Source organism: Molothrus ater, chromosome 5 (genome assembly GCF_012460135.2).
Source record: "Molothrus ater isolate BHLD 08-10-18 breed brown headed cowbird chromosome 5, BPBGC_Mater_1.1, whole genome shotgun sequence".
NCBI classification, from domain to species: domain Eukaryota; kingdom Metazoa; phylum Chordata; class Aves; order Passeriformes; family Icteridae; genus Molothrus; species Molothrus ater.
In genome coordinates this window covers 47,941,589-47,955,427 of record NC_050482.2, presented here as the reverse complement: position 1 = coordinate 47,955,427, position 13,839 = coordinate 47,941,589, and positions in this window count along the sequence as shown.

Genomic DNA, 13,839 nt, shown 5'->3' with positions numbered 1-13,839 from the left:
TTAAAGCAAAAATATTTTGGTCAAGAAAGGAGTTTTGCCCACTGAACAGGTTAAAATTGTCTTGGAATAACAGAAAACGAGGATTGTGTGCTCTCCCTCCCACTGTTTTCTTAACTTATTTTCCCTAGAAGCATTATTTAAGCAAGCTGTTGCATAAAATTTATATTAATCTTTGTATGGTTTACCCTGATCTACATATCATTAATTGGTCTTGTGTTGTAATGTAACCTAACTGCTATGACCTATTATGACAAGTTGCAGAGCAGAAAGCCATGAAGCTCCCCCAACTCACATTTTTGCCCTTCCTCTTTCTCTCCACTGACTAGAGGATTAAGTAATTTTTAAATCTTTATGCACTCTCAGGTCAAGAAATGGATCTTATCATCAGGTGGAAAATAAATACAAGATTGAAAGCAAAGTGCTCATGTCTGTGTTTATGGAATTGTTGAAGAAATACCATTTTGGTTAAGGAGAGCATAGAAACAGATATAATTATCCATGCTATCTAGACTGGAAAGAGTGCTGCGAGGGAGAAGGAGGAGGAGGAGGAGGAGGATGGCTTCCTGCTCCAGTAAAGGCAGGGCGGTTTCCCATAGTGGAAGGACTGTCCTTGCTGCTTAGCAGTGCCCAGTCAGTCTCAGAGTCACGGAGCAAAATGAGGGCAAGGTTCTTTGGACAATAAAGCATGAAACAAGAGTCTTCTGTTCTTACCTTTATGGTCCTTAAAGAAATAAACTTCTATTTGAAATGTTCCTCTATCAACAGGCTTTGTTGGGGCAGTGGTCCTGGAAAGGAAGGATCTGATTGTAAGGGTCCTGCTGCAGGGTTGGGACATTGCAGAAGGGCCCTCCTCAGTCACTGGGCTCAGTCCCACCACTCTGAGGGGCCCTGCCTCATACAGGCACACAGGTGGGTACTTGCTGATGGTGATGCTGTTTTTGGCATGCCTATGCATGACTACACCACTTCTAGGGGTGCTTGCAGAGCTGGAGCCTGATGGGGGAACAGGGATGTGTCCAGAGCAAATGGACCCCTTTGCTATCAGACAAACAAGTTCAGACTTCCAACTGGGAAAATGCACAGTGAATTATATCTGCTTCAGATAGAAGGTTCAAAGTAATTTTCGGGATTCCTACTGCTGTGTCACGATCTTGTCTCAGTGAAGGGAACTGTCTCCCATGAGAGGCTTTGCAGGGACACAGCATTTTACCTGCCAGCAGAAGTTCTGGCTATGGGAGCTGCATGATGAGGCAGGGCAAAATCACATGGGTGGCTTTGGGGCAATACTTGGCAGCACTAAGAGCAGCCAGACCAAGGTTTTCTGCTGTGCCTTGGTTTTGCTTTTTTTCCCTCTTAAGCTTTATCTTACCTAGTAATTTTTGCTCCTTTTACATGTCATAGCAAGGGGAAGCAACAGGGACTTCATTCAGCTTTATCTGTTCCTGTCAGACAAGTGAGATACCTATGCCACTGCAGCCCTGACCTGTGGAGGGATAGAATGTAAGAGAATAGTGCAGGAGGTAATCTCACCCCTGAGGAGTTGCAGCTGTACTAATTACCAGTTAGGAGCAGGCCTGCCCTTAATAGGCCACAGCTGTGTCCAATAAGAAGAAGAAGAGTGCTACAAAAGAGTAGGTTAGCTTGTTGAGGAGACATGTGGGGTTTTTTTGGCTGTGCTGTGCAGAAGGAGTCGGTGCCATGAGGGGATGCCCATGAGAAATCACCAAGAAGGTATGGAGCTTTGCAATAAGATGACAACACTGACCTTGTGGGGGGTGCTTTGAAGTCACTGTTCTCTGGCTTCTGATGTGGTATTGCCTTAGCATTGCCCCTACTGCTGGCTGTGGCTTTAGGCACATAAGAGACCTGGAAAGGCTGCCACCCCCTTCTCTGCCAAAGGTGTGGTACAGCTGTCTGCAAGAGCAATTAGGCTAGCAATCCCTCTGGATAGGAGAAGCACTGGTGAAGATGGAGTTGTGTCCCCATAGAGGAGGAGGGACCCTTATGGCATGTGTTTTGAGCATCATGAGCCCTCAGTGAATTGGAGGCTGGTTTTCCTTGGTGTGCTACAAAAAGCTTTAAGGAGAAAAAATAATTTCATCTGCAGAGGCTTTAGGTAGCACTCACCCCACGCTGACTTGTAGTGGGAGACTGATGTAGGGAGAGGCTCCCATGGGAGGTGTGTGGAAACCCAGCCTCCAAGCATCTCGGCTGCAACTCCCACTTTAGCTCCTCGTGTCCCTGTGACCTTGGTTTGGCACAGAGTGAATACAAAGCGAGGAGCAGCTTAGTGCTTGGAAGTGTAGCTAGCTAACTACATCTGTCTTAGATCACCCTTCTGCAAGATCTACAGATTGCAAGGCAGGAATGGGGGTGGGGGGAGAGGATTTAGTCAGCCGATGAGCCTGGCTTCTATGTCTCTTTTAAGAAAGCGGATTTATTGGTATTAAACATGTCTCTCTTAATGTGGGTGATTTAAAATGGAAATTGCCTTTGAAAGGGGATTTCCTATTAACTAGCTGAGAAAGAAAAATACGATAATACCATCATCCCTATACAGGGTCCATAGATGAGATGCTGGAACAGAATTATTTGGTTAACTGCTGCTTCTTCAGAAGTTATAGCTTCTCTGTAAGAGCGAGACTTGCTCAGATTGCTCTGTGAGGAATGGTTGTATAGATGCTTCCATTAAGTTATTTTTATGGGAAAAGCAGTGATTTTACTGAGTCCTTTGGGCTTCAGGTGAGAACACAATAAATACTGATTCTGAGGGTAGGTTCAGGAGTGTGTCCAGCTCTTGCAAGTGTTATATTTGGGGCCAGATGGAGACAGAGACACTAGACAACTGGACTGAGTATTCACTTTTGTTACCATGCAGTTAATGCCAATTAAAGCTTGGATAAGTTAATGATTTTAGTAAGAAAAATAAAGCCTTGTCTATACCCAAATTTGAGCTAGTTTAGTTCAGGTTGGCCCAGTTATCAATTTAATTAAGTCTATGCAGCCTCTTTATGTGGGAGGATTGATTTACTTAATCTGAACCCTTTTCAGTTAGCTTTGGTTAAAATACATCTTTACAAGGGCATGGCTGTACAGCCAATGGAATTGGAGGTGGATATATGTAACCTAGGTCTGGACGGACCAAATCTAGAATTCCTTTTTAGCAAACTAGTGCACATGAGCTGATTATTGGCATCATTAAATGCCACAATTGGGATTTTCTAATGTCAGTGTACTGTACCATGGAGTAGTGTAGACATGCCCTGTCAAACCTAACAATCAATTTGGAAACCAACATCCTTCTCCAAGTCTCTCAGGATGAAAGGCAATGTGCATTGGAAAGAAGTGGCCACTAAGTCTTCTCTCCCTAGATGGTCAACTTGGAACCAACCATGGAGGTGATCCCAGCCCCTAATGGTGATACACCTGGTAAAAGCAGTGTGCCCTTTAGCTATTGGGGCTGCCCTCGTATGGCCACCCAAGCCAGGCTCATGGTGCCAGCTCGTGAGCCCCTGAGCTCAGGCTTCTCCTGGGGTGACTTCTGAGATTGCCCAAGGCAGCCTGGGGAGCCTCTTTCTCAGCTGTGCTGAGTGAAAACAGCAGTTGGCTCATCCTGAAATCTCCACCCCCTCTAAACTCAGCTGATTATAGGCAGTAAGGCCAAGCCTTCAATTTCTCCTGAGTGCCATGAGTGCCTTCCAAGAGTTTACTGCCTCTCATTTGCTCACAGTATCTGCTTAAAAGTTCCGGGAGAGCGAAGCAGAGAAATGACCTTCTGCCTCTGTCTCCCTTGTACAGGAAGTTATGTGATTGTGAGACAAGGGATTTGGTGTTTGGGATCCACTAGTGCTGGTCCCAGGAGGTGCTGTGACTGGCACCTGAAGAAAAGCAGAAAGACAGAATAAAGAGCAGCAATTAGTCACTTCTGGATCTTGCTGCCAGTGTGTTTCTCTCCTGCCATTATGGTTTACAGTCCCTAAGGAATTTGTTCCAAAAGTGACCAGCTGGGGTCTGCCTGCCCTGTGGCTCCAGTGGCGGATTGAACCACCATCCTCCTCAGGATGATCATGTCATTGCATCTGCTGAAGACTTGCAAGGACAGTGTGTTTCCAAAGGCAGATAAAAACATTTTGCATTATTTGAAAGATTGGGGTGAGCCTGGAGGAAATACTCTGTGTGTTCCAACAGTCCTGGGGAGAGGAAGGAGGGCTGAAGGCAGGTAGTGGGGACTTGAATAATTTGTCTCGGTCTGTTGAGAGGGAGCTGGCCTTTAGTATGTTGCATAGAATGGTAATTTAGGTTGGAAATGGCAGGAGTGCCTGGGATTGTGCTGTTGGTTGATGGGGGAAGAGAAGAGGATGGATCTGAGTGGGTTTGAGCTATGGCTGGATGAAATAGACGGTAAGAGACAAAATGGTGTCAGGCCTGTAAGCTTTGGAGTGGGTTTGCAGCGGGTTGCTGCGATCTGCTATGGTTGGTTGCTTGGAGGATTCATGTTGCTTGGCAACCCTGTTGTCACCATTCAGATGCAATATCCAAGGAGGGGACACTTTAGTGAATACTCACTGGGAGGAGAAGGGGGAGCTGGGGGGCAAGGGTGGGTACAATAATCACGGTGGAGATAGGGAGCTGGTGAGCATCTTGATGCTGTATGGGGATCTGTGGGCAGAGCAGGTGATGAGGAGGATGGGCACCCTGTCTTGGTACTGACCAGGGTTTTGAAGAGATCCATGGAATATGACTATGTGGGGGTTGTGGAGCAGGCCTCCTCATGCCCTTGTGAAGGCATGCTGGTCTGTCCAGCCAACATGGTCTTCCTCAGAATTTTGGGCTCAAAGACCCTGTGGAGCATACTTCCATGCTTCTGCAGGAATTGGCTGAGGACAGGAAGGCAGTGGGACAGACTGCCCAGAGAGGCTGTACAGTTTTCATCCTTAGATATTTTCGAGACTCATCTGGTTCAAGACCTAAGCAACTGGTTCTGATCTCCCAGGTGACCTTGTTTTGAGCTGGAGATTGGACTAGAGCCTCCTGAGGCCCCTCCCAGCCTGAATTATCCTGTGATCCTATGACTGCCTGGTTGGTGAAGAGGGGCTGCTGTTACTTTGTGCTGTAAGATGCCCACAGACTTCAGGCCAAGCACCTGAAGTTCTATAGCACCTCTGCAGTTCCCAACCTTTGCAGCCACTAAGAGAAACTTGGAAACAAATATGTCACCTTTGCAATGACAGTCAGATATGTAGTTAATACCAAAACCCGTTGTTCCTATTCACCTCCTCGAAGGAGATCATACTTTCATTGCAGCACACAGAGGCACCAAAGAGAACTCTGTCAAGCTTCAGAAGAAAGAGATTTTTAAGGAGACAGCCCCTTCTGATGAAACCTCTCAAAGTGGTCTTTTGAGCAGTAACTCCAGGGGACATTTATCTTCTGTACATATGCAAGATTCTTGCTATCTTATAGTTTGGGGCCTATCATTACAACCTGTGACATTGAGACCTGTGAGATTGCGTGATTAGTTATTTCAGTTCTATGCAGTAGAGCTACTGGTAGAGAAGAATAGTGCAGATCCTGGTGACAGTTTGGGAGGATGGGGCTGTTATCAGCCTAGTATTGTTGTGTTGCAGGAAGTTAGCCAGTATCAGTGATCTCACCATGCTGTTTCCATTAAGCAAAGAAACCATACAACTCAGTTTATTTTTTTGTGAGCTGGTTTATTTACAACTAAGGGCTTGTTTCCTGTATTACTGTAGAAGCAGATGATCATAACCGGTTTCCCTACTCATTTCCTTACCAGTCAGGAGATACCTAACTCTGCTCTGTGTCAGCACCATGTTCAAGTGCACCAGTGCCTCTTAGATAAGCTGTCCTTTGAGATCAGTAGGCTTTGAAGCAGTGCTATCCTGTGTGGTGGAGATCTGCTCAATACCAGCCTGCCTCCAGCATCAGGTGACCAGAATCATCCACTTGTGGCTGGTGCCCTCTACCAGGTATGGCCATTTCAGATGGGGAATCCTGCAGCCACTTGCACAGTCCTCCTCACTTCTTCCTTGACTGGAATAATGACAGTTGATGTCAGACTTCTCTGCAGCTGTTCTGGTGCCCTAGTCTTTTTTTAGTATTCTCAGAAATGAAAATTTCTCAGTTTGCATTTTTGGGGGATAAAGGCTGAGGGAGACAGTGGGAATTGCCTGAAGAACAGGGAACTCAGGTTGAACTCAGCTGTCAACTTTCTTACCTGGATGCCTGCACCCAGCCCCAATCATCTTATCCTATTGCATGCTTCTTGTCAGGGATCCTGTGATGTGGGATCCTTTTCTTCTGGTGGGGACCTAGTCTGGTACCAAGGCCTTTTCCAGAATCCTGTCTATTCTCAGCTCTGGGACCCAGCATATCTGGGCAGAGAGAAAAAGCCATTCTGCCCCCCTTGTTTTTTGAGGCACTATTTAGATTTCTTTTCCCCAGCTACAAGTGACTGACCCTGATTCCTGCTTTTGTGCTGTAGACCATCAGTTCTGGGAGACATGGACCAACACTCCATGGGTTCATGATGTTCTCTGCATCTGCTAAGGCCAGCAGCAGCAGGTACAGGTGCTTGTATACATGTGAAGATCTTTGGAGTTGCTGTGCCATGAAGTTGCATACATCCAAGACTGCCAGCACGCAGCCTTTAAGGCCAAGGGTGCAGAGGGACAGCTGTCAGCTTCTGTTGATGAGCAGCACCCTCAGTTCATCACTGAGGCTGTCACAGAAGGGGGAAGCACTGTCATGGTGTTCACTTTTCATCCCATCCTGATGTGCCCCATGTCACTGCACACTTTGTAGTGTCCCAAAGGGAGTACTAACAGTTTTAGTCAAACATTCTCCAGTTGCTGAGCCCGTGCCTCTACAAATTGTCAGCCTGAGGTGACAGCTCACTAAATGAAGAAAAAGGAGTACTATGCCATTATAACATAGGGAGTAATGAATGGTTGAATGGGATGTTTGACCTTCTCTATGGGCATTAATGCAGGCAATGTTGGGTGTGTGTTGGATGCCTACATAGTCAGTAGTTCTCCTTGTCATCATTGTCAGGTGAGGCTTTTTTCTGCCTGTGGGCAGTAACTTTTCTAGCACATAGCCACCAGCCTGCATTCCAAATGATGCAGCTTATCTAATTCTTGCATCTTTTTCTGGCTGTTTCTGGCCATCATGGACATTGCACTGTGCCTTCAGGTCTTGTTCACTTGTGATAATGTGCATATTCATTCAGTCACCTGTAGCAGCATCCCAGGCTTTGCTGACATTTCTGTACCCTATTCTGGACACCACAAGACAGTGAGACCAGCAAGGAGCCATTTCATCAACACTGGATTTACTGAAGTCAAGCCTACCTTTGCTCAGCCCAACCACATCACCAGTTTTGGGTGACTCCTGAGTTGGAAGGCACTCACAGGGACCATCGAGTCGAACTCCTGGCCCTGCACAGGGCACCCCAAGAGTCACACCTTGTGCCTGAGAGTATTGTCCAAATGCTTCTTGAACTCTGTCAGCCTTGGTGCTGTGACCACTTCCCTGGGGAGCCTGTTCCAGTGCCCAGTCACCCTCTGGGGGGGAGAAATCGTTTCCTAATATGACACTAAAGGACCCTTGACATAAAATTATACTTTTGCCAAATACTGGTCTCTTCATTACTCTCTCCCAGCATCTCTCTTCTCTCTACATCCCCTGAGCTCCACAAGAAACAATATGAGACACAGACCCTCTCTAATGTTTTTGAGGATGAAAATATCTGGGAAAAGTGGCATTAGTGATACCCCTCTTCCTTGTGCTTTTATTTCGTTAGGTTGTGGACTGTCCCTTTGTCTGTGACACTGAGACAGTGTTCTCTGCAGAGGCTGGGCTATAACAAAAAACCTGTTAGGCAAAAGATGGGGGCCAAAGAAAGTTGAGTCATGCAGGAAATACCAGTCAGTTTATGACAAAAAAATGTACAATTCCTTCAGTTTGAAAACACATGGCTGTCCTTGGCCTAGGATAAGAACATGACCAACAAGGGCACAACAGCCTGCCGGTTCCCTTGTTGTCAGCATGAGAAAGCCTGGTAGCACATCAAGCCCAGGGTTCTGACTCTTGACTGACATATGGGCTGGAGCAGAGATGTCCAGCTGCGTTTTTGCCACGGGAACAACCCATAGCTCCACAGGAGTTTAATGTACTTGCGCTTAAAGGGCACAACAAATGACAAATGGCCTTGTTGTAAACCCACAGAATGCAGTCACAGATTTCCCTCTACTCAGGCAAACCTATCTACAAGGGCCAGAGGAAGCCAAGATTTTCCCTGTGAGCTGCTTTAAGCTGTCCTTCCAATAAATGTTGCCTTGCTGTAATGCTCAGCCTCTGTCCTTGGGCTGGGAAAGTTGCCAGGGTGTGGCCAAAGCTCTAGGTGGACATTTTCTCAAGATGATGAGGGAAGAGGGACAGAACATTGTGTGCTTTTCTGAATGTGGTGCTTAATAAGGAGTGAGGAAAAGGCCTAGCTCATTCACAGCAAGGGTCCATATTTTACATTTTCCCACTGCCAGGGCATAGAAACATAATCAACACTTGCAACCTGGAAGTAACATGGCAGGTAGAGGACATACTTACAGACTTTCCGGAGGATGGAATCTGGTCAGCTGAAGATAACCTTGGCTCTGAGCTCATAATCACTGTGAAGGGGAAAGAGAACTTATATTTGAGTAAGGCCTGGTCTTGGGATCAGGTTTACAGCTGAGGTATGGAAAAAAATAAACAAAGAGAAAACATCAGAGCATGAGACATTTTGTGAGTAGTGCATGCCATTAAAATGCTGAGGTTTGAGTTTGGGTCAGACCTAACATGAGAGCGAAAATGGGCTGCTGGGCTTCAAAGCTGTTGAGACAAATGCCTCCATTTCAATTTGATGGTAGATTAAAAGATGCAGCTGAAGTGTACTAGAGGTCTTTTGCTTATTGCCTCTTCCTAGATGTCTAAGTAAAGGAGAAAAGAAGGTGGCAGTTTTCTTTAGAATATAGAGTAATCTGACAGAAATCTTAATGTTTCTTCCAGCCAGAGGGCTGAATTATTGAGTCAGCTGGCTCACTTGGAAACAGCTCAAGCAAAAGAAATCTATCTCCATTTGCATAAAGTAATTTGCCAAGGGTAGGTCTTATTTTATCAGGAAGGTGTGGTGGTGATGGAGCAGCAGGATAACCTCAGTTGCTGTAGGTAGATATTCTCTCCCAGGACTGTGAATATTCAGGCTTAGTACGTGCTTTTCCATCTTTTGAATTAATGAGACTACTAAATAAATGGGCAGAGAAGCAGGTGACCCTAATGCTGCTGGCTCTCAACTGACCATGGACAGATTTTCAGAACTACTTTTAAGCTCTTTAACATCTCTCTTCTGTTTGCCCCCGGGCAAAGAGCTATCCTGGGGGACCACAGCTGCATGCTAACAGAACTAATTTTTCACTTTAAAGTGTGTGTAAAGAAAACATTTGTCTTAAATTAGATGGTCAATGCAAATGCACAATAAATGCTGTAGTGAGCAGCCTAACTCAAACCCAGTGAGAACATTTCCAGCTCACAGGCTCTTGGCTTGCTAGTGAAATCATTCATGCTTCTGTTTCAAGGAAGGCTTTCAGGCCCATATTTCTGTGTTAGAAAAGTGATCTGCTTTTCTAATGTCATGCTGCTCCTTTTTCAGAATCCTTGACAGTATAAAAAATATTTTCCTTCTCTACCCTTTCTTCCCCTGCACCCTCTTGGTGAGTTATTTGTAATACCATCTGCTTCACCTGAAGGAGAAATGAGATAAACAGAGAGAGACTCAGTGCTGTTATCAACCCCAAACTTTCCCTGAACAAAAGCAGGGGCTGTTAGGATGTTGTGAACCAAGGGATTTTCAGAACTGTGCTGACAGGGAGCCCAGCTGGTGACACTAACCAGCCTGGTTATGCCACAGTGACATTAAAGAGAATCCCTTTGTTGGATATACCCTCTCCCTATGTTCTTGTGTGTAATAAATGGCATCAAAAGTTCTGACAGAGCTTGGCAGGTGAAGGAGGGCATAGGAAGTGGGTGGGGTTTTGCCTTTGCTTTGTGTGCATTGTTTCCCTGTGTAAAGGACTGGAAAGAATCTATGGAGAAAAGATAGGAACCATGTGTTTGGGAGGAGAATAGTAGTGATGCTTTGACAGTATTTTTATGCCATGACGTGTTTAAACAAAAAATGCATCCTTTAGGAGAAAACCAAATATTTGTGGACATGTCTGCTGTTAGATTTGGCCTCAGTGGTGACACATGTATTTTTAAGAGTGAAGGATTTATTTTTTTACCTGCAGTAATTTAATGTTCCAAGTGAGTTTATAATAGCACTGATTAACTGGTACCATTTATTTTGAGTGAAATATCAGCTCTCATGTCTCTCTGTACTCTTTTTTGCTCCAGACACTTTTATCAGTCTTGGAGCTATTTAACTTATTCTTTTCATAGGAAGTGGTACATGTTTTAGCAATGTCCCAGTGAACAACCATTAAGGATTTGAAGCTGTGTATGTGAAGTTGAGGTATTCTGGGTAGTGTTAAGAAATCTGTGGAATAGCAAGTAAAAAGCTAGAAATGTCCCATTGTTTTGTCTAGAGGCCATTGAGATGGAGTAGGGCTTCCTAGCCACTTCACTAGCATGTAGGCCTTCTGGGTAAGAAAAATAAATGTGCTTATTTATGATTGCACCAATACTGTAGAACTTTGACCCAACTGTAACACATGGAGCAAAGAAATGGCATGTTACTAACTATTCTATTATCTACAGCAAAGCAAGTTAAAAGGTGAAAGCCAGGGAACTTAAGTGACTGAAAACTTATTTCCCTGTATGTTTGTAGTGGGCAGTTTCCCTTTTAACACTGGGGGCTGGGAAGTTTCTTGGCATGTGACTAGTTGAGCTTTTGCCTTTATGTGGATATTGTGTTAAAGATGAGACCATCTAGGTAAAGCGGATCCCTGAGGGTGCTTGCAGCAGCTCTCAGTAGCATGAGCAGTAAACTAGATAATTGGTGTGTTGGTTCTCATCCAATAATAATTTATTTCCTGGGAGCAACTTCAAAGCTTAATCCTAGAATTAAATCCCCTATTCCTCCTCGGGATTTTAATTTAGTTTTGAATGCTCTGATGGATCATCTGCTAGAACATTAAAGACAGCTTTCAGACATAAGGGTGATTTTTCTGGCTGCTGTATGCCCTGTATGGAGAATAGGTGAATGCAGGTACTTTGCTGAAGAAACTCTTCTTTAGCTTTTCGTCACGATAAGCTGGCAAAAGCCACACTTTATCTTTTACTGAAAGCGGTTTTTCAGTTTCCTTTAAACCGTGAAGGCAATCTGCCTAATCCATTTTGCAGCTCTTCCAGTGAAGAGAGTCATCACTTGAATCTGGAGAGAACCAGTAAGATTTTCATCAACCAGAAAGTTGATTTTAGAAAAAAAACCCAGATAATCTGTTTGTCTTGTTAGGATTGGAACAAGATGGAGATGACTGCCAGGAGGGTTGTGGTTTCCCATTCATTCAAGTGTGTCAGGAGACTGTATCTTGTTAAGACCAGTGAGATGGGACAAAATCTCCAGCCAGTGGAATGATCTTTGCACCCCAGAGGTGGAGAAGAAAGGCATCTTCCTCAGAGTGATGCAAGGCAGTGAGTGCTTCAGCCTTCCTGCTTCTGAATGGCAGGGTAAAAGGATGCCATCTATGGCTAATGTTTGTACCGTGCTTTGATGAAATACAGTACAGCATTTGATGTTAATTACTATTTATTATTAGATAGATGTGGTGCCTTTTGATGGATAGGTTCTTCAGTCTGGGTGTGCTATAGGAAGAAGAGCCATGTATCATCTTAGAGAAGTGACAGTGTCAGTTTGAAATCCTGTCTGTAGTTCTGCAGTTCAAAAATAACACATTTCCATTTGAAAGAACAAACTCCACAGTTTCTTAGTTTAATGTGCCTGTATTTCATACATAAATGACCATCCAGGACAACCAATTTCAGTGAGCCTGACATTCCATACTCAAAATAATAAAACAAGTCTATAAAGAGACAGAGAAAACTATTTCTCCTTTAATCTGCTTCACATTGTTTTTGATTCTGCATGACAAAAAACCAGTCTGCTAGTTGTTAGGATTTCTGGGGCAGACTGACCATGGCAGAGACAGTAGGGGATGCTGCAACTATTGCAGTGTAAAATGATGAGAGCTCAGCTAAGTGTCCTGGTATGACAGCTGAGAGAACATGTGTAACACTTCAAAGCAACTGCAGCAGTGTTCACAATTCCCTTCTGCTGGGCTGCTGGCAGGATGAGTGTCCGCCGAGTAGCAAACAAAGTGATCAGTCTCCTTGTGCCCAGGTGTCCTTGCAAAAGACTGATGAGATCTCCCCACCAGTGGCTTCTGGCTCAATCTTGCTCTAGCATCTCTTGGTCCTGAACCATGTGCAAAAGAAAGGAAAACAGGTTTCATGCCAAAATTAAGCTAAGTCCTTCAGCCAGGTGTTTGTGCCACTCTCAAGTTTGTATGCTTGTTTCTCCACTTGCTTTCCCTTAAATTAGCTGATAAAATTTTTTCCATGCTGTTCTTTATGCATCATGACATGGCATCCTTGTTGGTGGACCTGTGTGGCCAGTGTTATGGTGATCTTCCAAAACTGATACAGGCCTGGTATCTGAACACCAGGAGAAGAGCTTAGATGTATTCAGCCACTTTATAACCTGACTGGCTGAGTAGTGCAGGGCACAGAGCACCGTGTAAAAGCAGCTGGAGTCCTGGTTACCATGCTCTGCAGCCCATGTGCAAACACCCAAAGGAGTGCTACTATGGAAAACCTTTTTATGGTGTGAGTTATCCAGAACAATTGATCCATTTCATTGATTATAAGAAATTGTTTTCCACAGACATGGCTTTTCTTCTACTAATGCAAGCGTGTCTATGTTGGAACAGAGGACCTATGAAATGGAAGTCTTTTCCCTTAGCTGCAGACCCCATTTATCTAGGGCCCTGGAAAAGGCTCTGATTTTACCAAATCAGCAGGGATCAAAGGGTCTTTGACTAAGGGTGAAAGCTACTGTAGGGCCTTTGGTCCCTATCAGTGCTGGCAGAGGCTGTTCTGTTGTGACAGAATGGCTCTGCTGGATTGCATCCTCCCCAACATCATCACTGCCACATCCAGCCCTGGTTGCTTTTGATATAAGAACTTTCATTCACATTCTTTTATCTTAGGCAGGACAAAAATAACGTAGCCCTTAATTTATAGTAAACATGGACCCGTTTAAAATAAATCCCTCAATTTGTCTTACAAATAACATTTAAGTACTTTTGAATTGAAGAGATGTTTGAAAAACTGTTTCCTATCAGAGATGCCATTTGTTTCATTTTATGCAGTTTATTCATCTTAGTTGATTGGAGAAAAAAAAAGCCTACCCAAGCTAGTGAAAGTAAACCCTGCCACAGTACTGTGCTGCTGTAGATTTTGCAACATTTTTTATTTGGAGCCAACCTCCACACACATTATTTACAATAACTATTACATCTTAATATAAAAATAATTTGGGGGTTAGATGCTTTGCAAAATCTTGAGAAGATAATTCTGAAGCAATTGGCAATTTTATGTGCCTGATTTCAAACTTATAATTGAGCCTGATTTCTTTGATCAAGGGGAATATACCCATTTTGTCCAAAAAAAATTGTTGAACTGGACACTCAGGCCCCTAATCACTTTGGAGAACTTAGTCCTTGTGATTTATTTAAGAAGGAATGATAAATATACATATGTATTATGTTTATGTAAGATGTG